Here is a 12,167-nt window from a genome sequence, read left to right as displayed (position 1 = left end):
CTGAAGATATGCAACTCTGAATACACAGTAATAAACCTGTGGATTAGTGATTTATTATTGTTACGTCCTATACCTGTTCTCTAAGAGGCCAAAGCTAAACACATGTAGGAATCTGCCTGCTATCAAAGCCATGATGTATACAAAGACAAAATTGGGTGCCACTGATATAGGTAGTAAGAGAAGAAAATCAGAAGAGTTGTGACAGTACACACTAAGGAGACGGCTAGACTGCAATTAACCTTTAATTCTTCTTCTTATGTTGATTTTTTTTTCTAAATTAGTTAATTACCAATGGTTCTTGTAAACTTTAACAGATGTCTCTTGAAATTAATTTTGTAAATTGTTTCTAAAATGTTGGTAAGGTCACTTAAGTAATATTCTAATTCTACCAAAGCCCTTTATATAAATAATTGAGGTGACATCATTGTCTGTCTGGAACTCTTATGCAACACAGATACAACATTATCTTTTTTTTGTTGTTGTTGTTAAAAAAAAAAAAAAAAAGACAACCAAACCTGTTCCCTTCCGACCATCCTATGTGAGAAGAAAAAGACGGGAAAAATAATAAAAGTTATCCCTCCTTCAGAAGCATACTAAATATCATTGTTTCATTAATTCCTTTTGGTGAATTTTACAGTTGATGTTTATAAAGTGACTGTAAAAACTAAAACTGAAGAACAAACATAACATACTCAGCACCACCAGCCTTGAAAAGAAATCTTACATTTAATAAATAAATCATAACTTGATTTGACAGTAGTAATTGCATTTCATTTGTCAGTCCCTGCTGGTGTAGAGTCTGGGATTATCTAAAGGTCAAGAATAGTTCTCTGTGAACTGGCACAGGGATTCACAGCACGCAAAGCACCACATTCCCCCCAAGTGCCTTGTCACAGACAGACTCAGTAGGAAACTGGAGCACATTCAGCTCCAGCGCACCAAGGCACATCTCCCAAACTACAAATAATCTATGTCCATCTATGCTTGTACACAGACACACAGCCAATTTAGGAAGCCCAAGACACACCACATTTTTCTTTTTGTGTTCAATAACTAGAAATATTTGAAATTGAATATCATTTATTCTCTGAATGCACTTCAGTAATTCTGCCATTTTCCCCCTTAGGCTAATAAGTTTTCCTTAGCTGTGTTTGCAATTCACAGTGTTGCTGTGGTTTCTTAGCATACTCTGCTTTGTAGATGTGGCAAGTGAGGGACAAAATTATTTTCACTTTATTTTTTTTTTAACTGAATGAAATAGTCTTTCAAACCTAGAGAGGCTATTTTGTTTTATATCCTGGCTAACGGCAAGCCTGTACTCCTTCCTGGATGCAGGAATTGAATGCATCCTTAGCAAGTTTGCTGATGATACTAAACGGGGAGGTGCTGTTGGCTGTCTCAAAGGATGAGAGGCCTTGTGGAGGGATCTAGATACATTGGAGCATTGGTAAATCAATCACCAATGGCATGAAATTTAACAAGGGTACATGCCAGGTGCTGTATGGACAGAGTAATGCCAGACAGGTACAGAGGGACAGATGAGTTATTGGAGAGCAGCTGTGCAGAAAGGGACCTGCGGTACTGGTTGACAGCAGGCTCAACATGAGCCATCAGCATGCCCTGGCAGCCAAGAGGGTAATCCTCATTTTGGGATGCATTAAACATAGCATTGCCAGCCAATCAAAAGAAGTGATTCTTCTCATCTATTTAACATTGGTGTGGCCTCGTTTTGAATATCATGGTACAGTTCTGGTCTCAGCAATATAAAAAGGATGTTATGATACTTGAAAGCATACAGAGGAGGGCAACAGAGCTGGTAAGAGGGCTAGAGGGCATGTTGTGTGAGGAGACGCTGAGGAATCACGGGTTGTCCAGCCTGAAAAGAAGGAGGCTGAGAGGTGACCCCGCTGCTCTCTGTAACTTCTTGAGGAAGGGAAGCGCAGAGAGATGCGCTGGCCTCTGCTTCCTGGTCACGGATGACAAGATCCATGGGAAGGGCACAAAGCTACACCAGGGGAGGTTCAGACTGGACATTAGGAAATATTTCTTTACTGTGAGGGTGGTCAAACACAGAAACAGGCTTCCTAGGGAGGTGGTTGATGCCCCATGCCTGCCAGTGTTCAAAAGACATTTGGACAACACCCTCAATTAATATACTTTAACTTTTGGTTAGCCCGGAAGAGGTCAGGCAGTTGGACTCAATGGTCTTCATTGGTCCCTTCCAACAGAACTATTCTATTCTATTCTATTCTATTCTATTCTATTACATTTCTATTGAGAAGTAATATAAACATACATTTAAACATGGATAATTACTAGCTAATAACCCATCATGGAAACCCAGAACAAATGACATGCAAACAATGCATGTAAGGCATATCCATAGTTCAAGTATGGACAACAGCAGAACGAACTCAGGTGATTACAGGAGCTTACTGTATAACCTATCCAAAAAGTTTTCCCTGAATTTTTACCACCCAAGTTCCAGCTTTTTGCATGGCTGAGTTCAGACTGAAAAGGCTGGGAAGTTCTGTTTTCTCATCTCCCCCCCCGCCTTTTTTTTTGTCAGAAGGACCCCAAATAATTGAAAGATCTATTAATAAGGATTGGACAAAGAAAACAAGGAAGAAATTGATATGATTTTATGTTATTATCAGATTTGGCATTACATCCTGAAAGGCAATACAGAAAAATAAAAACAGCATGGAATTCAATTTAAAGGAAAGATGTGAGAAAAATCTTTTGACCTTTTATACTTAATATTCCTCAAGAGGAATTTCATCACCACTGTGCTATGCAGCACTAACTGTTCTGCAAAGTTGTCTCACACAGCCACAATTCCAAAGACAGTTCCTGACTGCTGCAATTCATAACAAATTTTAAGATGAAAAAATATCAGTAAGCACAACATTTATTTGTGTTATTTTTTATTTTTTATTTAACTTAGAATTGATAAAGAGAACTCTGTGTTTCAGTCTGAAAAGCTGAGACAAATACATCTCGGAGAATCTGTCTTCACTAAGAAGTTACATGCTATGAACAGGAAGGCATAACTTCAGTGCTTTTAAAAAGGGAATGTAAGAGCTTAATCACAGTATGCAATTAAAATAAAGACATGGGAAATCTGGTAGAGTTTAGAAAGTAAAGAGCAGAGTTTCCAGACAAAATTGCTGATGTATTACAATTTATTTTATTTTATTTTTTTAAATTTAAGCTATTTTCATCATCATGTAATAGGTCAGCATATCAGCATTCACTGTTAAAAGTAAACTGCTGGAACTCTAAGCTCTGAAAAACTGGATTCAGACTTGCAATAACCATTTGAAAAGAAAGGGGGAAAATGGTTTGGGTTCCAAAGCTGTTTGAAGATTCACGAAAAGTGCTGTCTACTTTAAGTGGAGGTCACATATTTAGTTTGTGCATTCAAGTAGGTTCCTATCAGCCATTTTACTTAGTTGGAAAGAGAAACTTCAATGGATCTTCCAATTTCACAAGCTTGTATTTTCAGAAATTCTCTAATCTGTTCTAAACTTCCATTTTCTTAGAGGATACCGATATCCACTGAAGTGATAGAAACTACCAGGAAGATGAGATAACAGAAAAAATTTCTCCTACCTTACAAATCACCTGTTCAACATACAACACTGAGCACGAAGATTTTACCAAATCTTTTCCATAGCAGATACAAAAGAAGAAAAGTATTCTAAGTCCTCCAAGTTCATTTACTTACTAAATCCGGCCTTATCCTTGAAATGCAAATCACAGTGAAACACAAGCTATTTTTGACAAAGTGCTGTTTGCATGAACCTGGAAAACTAATCTTTAATGGAATAACCTTGCTTCTCCCACAGTTCTTAAAAGTCACCATGCTGATATAATTTGTTTAAGACAGAAGATCCACCTCCTGAAACAGTTCTTGTAAAGCTGAAGATTGCGTAAACATAGCTAGCCAAGTTTTGCAAACTGCACACACTAATAATTTTGAGACAAAAATTTCCAGTCTGTCTTCAAAAAATTAACGTATTCATACACATATGCACACACACACAAATATTTGCCCCCCAAAACCAACAACCCTGGGTGAACTAAATTCTTTCTTGTATTAATGCTTTTGATAGGCTTGACTGCAACAATATTTTACAGCACTAACTGAAAGTTAAAGCTGAGCTCAGGTTTTCTGTATTATGCATAACCTTTCTGTCTACCCTGCATAATTTAAGGTGGCTCTCTGGAGTATTAAATGTACTTATGTTATTAAATTCGAGAATATAAATCAAAGACAGCTCTATTCCTTGGAAAGTAAGATCCACAAAGAATAATTACAGCTATATAATAGCACATCATCATGGAATACAAATTAATTGTATATAGTATTTTTTACCTTGTTGTAGAACAATTCTGACTTCTTTAATTGTTCAGGAGGTACCTCTGGTTATTCTTATAAATAAGGAAATAAGGAAAAAGAATTAGTATTTATGTTCAGAAGAAGTATTTAAGCACTATGTGTGTGTATAAAAGGAATCAAGAGAAATTTGTAAAAGAGCCAACAGCTGAAGAAAAGCAAATAGGGAAAGGAAAGAAAGAAAAAAAAAAAAAAAGAGGAGAAAGTATTATCAAACATCAATTAATTCAGGAGGATATGGAAGCCTAGAAGTGTGAACTAATTCTTTACCATCAGCTGGAGAATAATGACATTTTCATAGCTGAGTTATCATTCTATGCCTTAACAGTGATATTGGAGTATTTAATAATTCTGTAGTACTGGAGAAAAAAATGCCAGGACAACTGATAGACCTGCCCTCAGATACTAATACAATTTTCAAATCCTGTAATCTAAAATGAAGCTCATCAGAAGATCCATAACAGATGGTTTAATTCTGTGTACTGTTCCTGGAAATGTATGTAAAATTGAAGGCAGGCTCTTGCTGCAACAAACCTCAGAAAATGTGAATGTGTACTTCTGACAACCATCTGCTGTCACCTTCCAGTACCTAAGCCCTCAGTAGACAAGCACACGTAGTAAACTTTACTGATGCTGCAAGACAGCATAGGACAAAACGTAAAAAGATCCCACAAAAAAAAAAATCTCTCTTGGGTCCTTGATGGGGAAGTAATTTAAAAGTTGCATGAAGAGAGCTGATCTTTAACTTTCACCTTAAAGCTGCCTGGAAGCTGTTCCCTTTCTAAATGGAATTAGCAATATTTAGAAGCCAGAGAAAAGCAGCTTATTAACAGAGGCAGACTGAGCTGCAGCTTCCCTGAATGGTCCCGCAGTGGTGTCTTTTGAGTTCATCACAGATCTGTGAAGTTTTTGAAAGAGGGGGGTAATAATTTGTTCACAGCAAAGCATTGCAACTAAGCAGAAAGCACAGGTAGTTTGGACTGGTAAAAAAATAATCAAAGTGAGTACATACCTACCAAACTTGTGCCTACCAAGAGTTACGACCATAGCATATATTTACTGGTGGTGGGTTGACCTTGGCTGGTGGTCAGATGGCCATCCAGATGCTCTCACTGCCTGTCCTCAACAGGACCGGGGGAGAAAATGTGATGAAATAGCTCATGGGTCTAGATGAAGACAGGGAGATCACTTACCAACTATTGCCATGAGCAAAACAGATTTCACTTGGAGTAAGTTAGTATAATTTATTGCCAATTAAATTAGAATATTATGGTGAGAAACAAAGACAAAACTAAAGGAAAATGCCTTTCCTCCCCCTTCCCCCCACTTTCCCAGCCTCATTTCTCCATTCTTCACTCCTTCATTCCCCTCTCCTCTACCTCCTGCCTCACAAAGCAGCACAGGAGGGATGGGGAATGAGAGGTTGCAGTGAGTGCATAACAGCTTCTCTCTGCTGCCCCTTCAACCTCACACTTTCACCTGCTCTAGCACGGGCTCTCCATGGGCCACAGTTCCTCCAGGTCATGTCCAACTGCTCCACCATCATCCTCTCCTTTGCCATGGTGTGGTTATCTGCACCAATAAGGTACTCTCCAGGAGCTGCAGGGAAATACCTGTTCCACCATGCTCTCCTCCAGAAGCTGCAGTGCAACTCCTGCTCCAGCACCTTGGGCAACTACCCCCCTCCTTCTTCTTTAACCCTGGTGCTCATGAGGCTGTTTCTCAAATTTTTTCCCCTCATTCCTCACTGCTGTGTGGTGTTTTGTCCTCTCTTACCCTGGCTGTTCCCAGGGTGGCTGCTAGGCCCAGCTGTGCCCTGTGATGGGGCCACTGGAGCCAGCTGGATCTGGCACAGGGCAGCCCTGGCATCTCCTCACACAGCAGCCCCACAGCCCCCTGCCTCTTCCTGGGCACGCAAGCTTAATAAAGTAGTTCAACTAAAATTTCAGTGCAGCTAAGGATGGGGACACAAGCAGACACTGCCCTAACCGAAGAACAGGAGAGGACCATCACTTCCCTCACAAAACTCATTTGGAAAAATTGCATCAATGCACGCCTTGATGGCAATTCTATGAAGCCTTCATGTAACTGTGAGTCAGGTGAGATGTTACCCTGGTTTTCAATGAAACTGGATCTCTGCCTGTATCTGTGTGTCAGGAGTATTTAAGAAAGCAATATAAGCAGTATGTTCCACCTAGTAAGAATAATTAAGCATCGTTTTTTTTAATTATACCAGCTTGGACATTCTCTAGAGGAAGACACTCTAATTCTGAATGAATGTAATCAAATCGGACAGCTATAAGTTCAGATAGTTTAAGCATAGATGGGGGATCCCCTATCAACATGCAGGTAAGTGGTTCTTGTGATAGCTTTCGTCTCGCAAAAAAATTACAGCAGAACTCTAAAAAAATTCAATGACAATTACAACAACAACAGTGATGAAGATTCCTAAAGCAACAAGGCCAGGGAAGTCATATCCTCGTCACTCAGCATTTTTGTTAAGGACCATTACCTTTAGTGAAGCTCTCTCTTGGTACAGTAGAGTGAAGCAAACTGAATGCAACAAGTAAAACTATACTCTTAAAAATTGCAAATTTTAACTTCTTGTAGCTCAATAAGGAAAGGACTTATGGAGGAAGGTTGAAATCCTACACACAAACTGTGCTTACAAGATTTCAGTGCACACCATTCCACTACAAGAGCTATCAGAAAATTTACTTAGTGAGCAGTTTCCAATTTAGTACAATGTTAAGTGGCAGAAAACTTCTCAATTTTATGAAAATTAATTCTGTTTTTCAACCAGCTGTAGAAGATGACACTAAACCATCTGGCAGCCATCATGTATAATTTTCTGTGTTTAAAATTAAGGAACTGGACTGGAGGCCAACTATTTGTGCTATTCAATGCGTCTTCACTTTGTGTCTGTGCTATCCAATGCCATCAGCTTGTCTTCTGCAGACTCCCAACAGAAGGACAGAAATCTTTTTTTATCTTAGATTCACATCACTGGTGGAAAAAGGCCATGTTTTACAAAAATACTTCCTTGTATTTCAGATATGAAGCTGAAGCAGAGCTGCAGAGAAACCATGCTTGGGTCAGAAAGAGTACTTGCAGATCTGACACCTGATTTTGTCACTTGACATCTCAGGGAAGAAGTTCCCTCCCAGTCTGTTCACTCTGTCCTTGGAAGAGGTGTAGAAGAAACAGCATCCAGTGAGCAACATACAGATATTTACTCATATCACTAGCTGTATGCATGGTGGCTTTCGGTTTGGTAAGCAGGGTGAGGGGAGCAACAGAGTAAGGGGATGAAGAGGGAAGCAACGGAGAAGGGAAGAGGATCTTCTTTCAGGCAGAATATTCATATTGCCTAGTCTGTGTTCCCTAATAACACTGCCTGAATTATTGAATTATTGAATGCTGTTGGGATGAATGATAATCAATTCGTGGATACTATTCAATAAATGAAGTGTGTCCCTGATCACAGACAGAGGTTTAGAACACCTGGCAACCATACTGCAAGCTCGTGTGCTTGCACATTCTGTTATTGTGCAACTTAACTCACAGAGTACAGGAAGCAAACTTCTTACAAGCTTAATTTTATCTGCAAAAATTCTGACTATAAAGACTGACACAGATGGTATTTCAGATACCTGTACTTCTGGTATTAAGATAGCCATGCTTTCCCACAAAAAAAAATAAAAAAAAATAAAAAAATCAGTGTTTAAAGTCTGTGTTTAATTAATTTTTCCCTGTTGGCATAAAAGCCACCTTAGGAAACCACTGGTGGTACCTCTGGCAATTTTATTGGACAATTGCCCAGATTTAGACCCATGATAATGTTGAGGCTGCTATACCGTTATTATAACACATATTTGAAGAAACTGGTTAATGCATGAATTAAAGCCTGGCGATTCATTTGCAGCATGTTCACACAATTTTGCAAACTGCATCTGCAGAATCAAATAGTAAGAGCACACATTCATAGTTTTTCTTCTATGAAAGTTATTAAGAGGTTTTTGAGTGATTTCAAGATTTATTTTAATTTAGGAATTATTATTCTCCTCTCATAAATTGACTTAGAGAAATTACATTGACAGGCTTAACGATGTAGCTGGCCACAGCATCTCTATTCAGTCAAACAGAAATGTCATAATTCTGCTAACAAATAGCTTCTTCATGTCTCCACTTCTCCACTTCAAAAGTTGATAGTCCTTAAATAAGAAGCCTGATTAAGTTTTGTCTATCTACTTTTAGTTCCTGTGCTTTATCTGGTAATTATTCAATGTAAAAGGCTTTGGAAGAGCAGAAGCCTACTATGGGGCCAGGTTCTCTTTATGCCTGACCTAGAGCTTCTCAGTTTTAATGATCAAAGTAACTGGAGCACAGAACATGCATCTAATTCTATCTAATTCTGTTATTTGCTTAGTACATTACTCTTTTTTTTTTTTTCTTTCTTTTTTTTTTTCCCCGTTTGCTTCAGGAGATAAATGGTCCGAAAAATATCTAAAAGTCCCCACGTGAAACACAGTGTATCATGAGCCAAATTTAAAATGAAGTAAAAAGTGAAGAGACACTTGCAAAGGGAGTTGACATAACACTATTGCCACAATGCATCTAATTTCAATTCTAAATGTGAAGTTTCGGTTTTGCTTTCAAATCCCCATTCCTGCCTCAAATGCAGTAGAAATAGCATCTGCCAAAAACTTTAAGTATACAATTTATGCAATTTCCTGACTACCATGTTTAGCACTAAACTGAAGATTTCCTCCTTCATCCAAGGACAAACTACTTGCAGCTTTGCTCTTTATTCAATTCACTGTCCGGAAGAAGGAACAGTTTTTCATCGCCTGAAAAAACAGTCCTGAATACCCGCAGGGAGTATGGCTATGAATGGCTTCAGAGAGAGACATAAGCGGTAGTAAGAGATGAAAATCCTCACTTCACCCTGCTAAATCCAGCATTACGCTTCAGTGATGTGACAAGAAAAGAGCCAAATACCTGCCACTTTCATCCTGCTGAAGTCCTGAAACCAGGATTAGAGTTATATAATGTTGTAAAATGGGAACTGAACTTGTGAAGGAAGGAATCTCTCAGTTCTCTTTATTTAAAATGACTGCCTGTGCAGCTGAATAGCAATTCCCCAACACAAACAACACAGAAGAGCCAAGTCCTCAAAACTGTAACTCTTGCCCAAGCACAGTCTTACAAGTGCACTCTCTAGGTTAACTACATGCATCTGAGAATTTCTGCTCAAGAGTAAAACTGTCGGGCATGTCCTAGACAGGGAAAAATTTGATCAGATACTCATTTTGTTCTGGATATTTTGCACAGTGCTCAATCTTTGTTTACATTTCAGCATAAACTCTGAATCAGAGACTGAAATTAAGGCACACCTCAATGAATTCAGGGTTCAAATCCACAAATGTGCAAGATGAACACAGCAAGATTGCTTCAGGTACAGAAAAGCTTACCTTAAATGAGAGGTTGGTATTTCTAGCATCCTCCTCTACATGCACAGGCCAGATCCCATGAATGCTGTCACTGCATCCCATCTAATGAGTAACCCATGTTTAAATAAGCGCTACAGATAAGCAGAGCACAGAATAAACTTAAAGGAACTTGGAAATATCCTTTCTACTGCCTTCTTCCAGTTAACATCTTAAAGCTGCCACAGTAAGCGTTAAATAAAACTTGAAATCAGGGAGACTACACAGTCTATTTCTGCAAGGCTGTCCTGGAAGCAGGTGAAATCTCCATCAGGTTGAGGGTAAAGGCCCCAAGGGCTCTGGACTGGGCAACTCCAGTTTTTCTCAGCCCTGCAGCATGATCCAAAAGTCCAATTAGTCCTGAAGGCAGGGAGTAAGGGATGGCTGTCCCAAACTTCAGCCAGAGAGCAAAAAACGTGCATTTAGAGTTGTAAGAGCAAAGTGAAAGTGAAGGGCTGACAAGGCATACAAACTTGGCCTTGCCAAATTACGGCACTACTAATGCCTTACAGGGAGAGGTGTTGCATGTCCTCAAAGAGGGCTGGAAGACGTTGAAAGAACTGGAGGGAAAGCACCTTGGCTACCCAAAACCTTTTTGTTTGGGAACAAAAGTGTAGGTTGCTTGGAAGACCACAGTCTCTCTGAGAGGCTGGCTTTGCATGTTAGAGAGTGAAACACACAGTGTAAGACAGGAAAATATTGATTAAATCAGCTGTTTTTTTCAGTTGGAGTTCAATAATATCAGACAGGACTGAACAGAAGACATTGTTCAACCTATTCTTGCATCAAACAGGAGACAGGTAATTTTATAGTAGACGGAAAAAGTGAATTAGAGTTGTAAATTTTACTAAAGAACAAATAAGAATTGCTTGGTAGAATGAAACCATAGAACTTAATTAGCTTTACAAGATCAAAATCAAACAAATAACAGGTGAATAGGTACTGTTGCAAAGAAGCAAGGAAGACTGGAAACAGACTAAATAATTTAAGAAATAGCTAGTGTGGTGTATTTTGGATTTCTAAAATTGTTGGATATTTTATGTCTAAATATCTAGTCTTTCAGTACTGACAAGCCAGTATTTTTGACTCATACCCCCTCTCCGCAAAAATTAAATTATTTTGATAAATCTGCTAAAACAAACCTTTATTCAATGGGCTTCCTTTCACTGAGTTTTAAGAGAAGCACATGAGAAAAGCAACAAAATCAACAATTCACACAATTTCAACACAGAACTGTAGTGCTCAGAAATTAATACTGCACTCAGCAGCAGTCCAAGGTACCATATTAAGATAAATGATTGAACTACTGCAGGAAATGTGTTTGTCCAGATACTGCCGCATTCTGATACAACATTAGTTTGATACCCACATTAGTATTACTGATGTACCTTTTCTGTTTATCTTACCTCTGTGTGGCAACTATCTACAGATATTTAAACTCATTCATCCAACAAAGCCAAAACAGTTGCCTGAATGCTACATTGCATGTGACCATCCTGACAAAACTAGTGTTAGGCATCCTACGACCCCAGCCTCAGGAGTCTTATTACAGCAAATTTATGAGAGCAGATGTGGCTCCACGCCTTGCAAGACTGTGTGTTGTGTTTGGCACACTGGAGTTAAGCAGCGACAGAGCTTCATATATTCCTACAGCTGCGTAAAGTAGTAATTATATCAGTCTAACTACACGCTAAAAATGTATGACTGAAACTAAGTTAGCATGATTAAGGGATCTGAAATCTTGGATAAGTCCTTGCCTTTATTATACTGTGTGAACTGTTTGCAGCACTGTCTTGAAAAATAATAATAAAAAACAAAAACAAATTTGTTTCATGGCAGTTTAAGTAACAGATGTTTAATCACTGTTTTTAAAGTCTTCTTTCTGAAAATTGAAATTATGTTTTTCAACAAGAATGTCAGGTTTATTTTATCAACCATATATTTATGAATATAGTACCAGGAAATGAAGAGAAATGTAAACAAGAATGACATAGATATCATTTATATCGAGTGGCATTTATTTACAGAAAAAAGATTGCATGTAATATTAGTTATTAGTAGTTTTTCACAATCAAGTTGAATTATGATTTCAATACCTAAAAGAATATTCAATAGTTATGTAATACAAAATTTCATAAATTAGACTCAATCACACACTTAAATCCAGGAAAATGTTGTTAGCAAGCAGAAGAATTTCTACTGCTTTCAGTAAAAGGAGAGGCTGCTGATTATCTGCTGCACTAAAACATGGACCTTGATCAAGTTATGAACAGAGT

The sequence above is a fragment of the Anser cygnoides genome, chromosome 1 (genome assembly GCF_040182565.1).
Source record: "Anser cygnoides isolate HZ-2024a breed goose chromosome 1, Taihu_goose_T2T_genome, whole genome shotgun sequence".
NCBI lineage: Eukaryota > Metazoa > Chordata > Aves > Anseriformes > Anatidae > Anser > Anser cygnoides.
The sequence above is the reverse complement of the archived record's forward strand: the minus strand, read 5'-3'. Positions refer to the sequence as shown.